The sequence below is a fragment of the Stylophora pistillata genome, chromosome 7 (genome assembly GCF_964205215.1).
Source record: "Stylophora pistillata chromosome 7, jaStyPist1.2, whole genome shotgun sequence".
Lineage (NCBI taxonomy): Eukaryota > Metazoa > Cnidaria > Anthozoa > Scleractinia > Pocilloporidae > Stylophora > Stylophora pistillata.
The window spans coordinates 5,100,001-5,103,186 of NC_142525.1; positions in this window are offsets into that span (position 1 = coordinate 5,100,001).

Genomic DNA, 3,186 nt, shown 5'->3' on the forward strand with positions numbered 1-3,186 from the left:
ATTGAAAATTACCAGCTGCCTTAATTTCCTCTTACCAGTGCGTGAGAAGGTGGAGAAGGTTGTCAATTTGCTGTAAAAAAAGAAAACAGCAATAACGTTGTTTGTTTTTATCCAAGCGCGAAACAAGAAATGTGAAACAATATCACTTAGCCTCGTTTTTAACACGCAACAGCCACACTAGATACCTCGCTTCGTTAACCAATTAGAATGCGAGATTTTATTCAATTATGCAATTCTATTAGGGAGAAGTAACGATACTTCAAGTCACTTTAAGCTACAGCTAAACTGGAGTGGAACTGAGCTGCACCAGTTATTCTTGTTTAATTTTTAGACTAGACCTTTAACTGACAACTATTCAACATTATCATTGTTTTCAAAGACACGAAAGCCTCAAAAAACCTGTACATATTACCTAATCTCTGTTACGAAAGTTTCGTCCATAACAAAGTTGCTGACTAAGGCCTTTAATTTACCAACGATTATCAATGAATTACAAGTCTACCTCGGTAGGGTTCACAGTCTGCCAGTTCACCACCATGCGGTTCTTGTAATGAGCTTTTAGATTTGATTTGGTTTTCAGTGCTTCTGGTTTGTCTTCGTTCAAAGCATTGGACGATGTCCACAGCTCGTGAGGAATGGTGGAAACACCGGACACCAATTTAAAAACCATCGTTCAACCTGTACAATGGAGGACAGTTTGTCATCGAGAGAAAGGAAATAAAGTTAAAAAAAGGTTACGATAAGTGATCGTGGTTGATATGCTTGAATATGAAGTAGGAGGGTCCCCTATACTTTTTACGTGAAGCGTCAGTTGGGCGATTTTTTTCTCGTGAATCGTGATTTGAATTTATCATTTATTCGGGATTCGTGATTAAAGATGGTAAGATCTTTTCATATCCAAGTGAACGATTTTTCTCTCTTAAATGTGACCCGTGAAGTAAGAGCAGAATTAAAAGTGATTCGCGAACCATTTTGTTTTGGGTCATGAATTTCCGGCTATTCTATTGTTTTTAAATTGTACATATTGATCTCGAACGGCTGTGGTTAGATGTTGCCAGGAGATGGACTTCACAAGGATCGATAAAAGTCGCAAAATAGATCACTATTGGTTCTTGAACAACTAATAATACTGGTCAAGACTAGAAAAGTGAAATGGGAATTCAACGTGATTCGCGTGAACGTGAAAGAGTTTTGGATTTTATTCGTGATGCGTGAAAAGGCGAAATATTTTTACGTGACCGTGTTTTACAAAGGGGTCTAGGGGACCTTTAAGTAGTTTGTCTCACGATGTAGTCACTTCCGATGTAGATTGCGATGTTTTCTGGCGATAAGGTCAAATAGATACACATTACCATATGAACTTTTTGGCTCAGGAATACCACTCAATCACACTTCAGAGTACGTATTTTCGAATGAAAACCCATCAGCCTGAGTGGGGCCTCAGAAGTTCAAGTTTAAGATGGCAGGCGTTAATGCAAATACAGCGCATTTCGATCAAGTGTTGTAAATGAAAACTGAAGTAATCACAACGGCCAATCAGAATGATTGGCTAGGTTACTCACTCTCTTTTCCGTGATACAAAGTAAAGTAAATAGCTTGTAACATTGGATAGTTGTAAACAAAATAAAGTAAAACCATGAGGCTGTCATTCTGAAAGAAGATCTTTATGTCTAAGAGGCTGTATTGTTCAGTTTTGGACGGCTGGTAGATTTATAAAAAAGCAGTTAGAATTTGGTTGTTGAGTTTTATGCATGACATTGGATTCGGCCTTCGCCCTCAGCAACTGTCACACGATAGAAATTTCGAGGTCACAATTTAATTTTTAACAAGCCTACAAAAGGACCTTAGACCAGCCCTCACACAGGCACCCTCGATATTTGGTGATCAGAAAAATTTACATGTCGCCAAGTGGTGTTTCTGCCAGAAAAGTATGATTTTAAATGTAAAAATTTCAGACCATCATTTTTCTTGTTGATAAAAGAGATGTAATTCAGCTGATTTCCACCACAAATCAGAGTCAATGTGCCAGTTTTTCGATGAACGTGGTTACCCTGTTTCTGTCGTTCAAGCGGGTTACCACCGCGCCCAACTTATTGATCGACATTCAGCACTACAAATGTCACAAAAGGAAGATTCCGACCGCATTTCATTCACTCTCACGTTTCACCCTCACAACCACTCAGTTAAATCCATCATTCTTAAAAGCTTTAAATTACTTTAAAACGATCCAGAGACAAGCACTATCTTTTCGCAGCCTCCGCTTATTTCATTCAAACGCGACAGAAACATAGGCAATTTTTTGGTCAGAAGTCCTTTTCAGACAAATGACCAACCAGGCACTTTTAAATGCGCTCGCGCACGATGCAAAACGTGTCCTTTTATTCACAACACTGAGAAAATATCGGGATCCAAATGATCCATTAAGATCACCGATCACTTCACGTGCACCTCCACCAATGTGATCTATTGCATAACTTGCACTTATTGCAAAAAGATATACATCGGCGAAACAGACAGAAGACTAGGTGACCGATTCCGAGAACACCTTCGCGAAGTGGAAAGGAATGACAGGGACACATCGAAACCAGTCGCTAGACATTTTAATTCACCTAATCATTCTAAGCAACATATGGCAATCTGCGGTCTTTCCTTACACTTAGGTAGCACGGAAAGCCGTAAAACTCTTGAACTAAAGCTCATCTTTCAAACCGGCAGTCTAAATCCCACAGGTATCAACGAACGCTTCTCATTCCACTAATTTATTCGTGTTTTTCTCGTTGCCATGTTCCCACCAATAACGTAGCTCCATTTTCTGCCTTTAAAAGCACACACAACCCACAATTCCTCTATTCACTCCGACGAAGGGCTAACGCTCGAAACGTCAGCTCTTCTAATCGTTGCGGTGGCCAATTTTCCATTTCAACTTTGTTGATATATCTCAAAAAGTAGCAGCTACACGGGCATTTTTGAATGATACATACAGAAAAAAGTCAGAGTGCTAGTTTCGATATTCGCAAAATGTTGCAATTTAATCTGGTCCTTTTGTGATAAAATACCTACCCGTAGCAACTATAAGGCAAACATGCACCTGAGTGAAACAATAGGACGTAGACAACAATATACTTAATTGTAAAACTGCTTTTAATCAATAAAATAACAAGAATTCCGCTTCATAACAATAGTTAC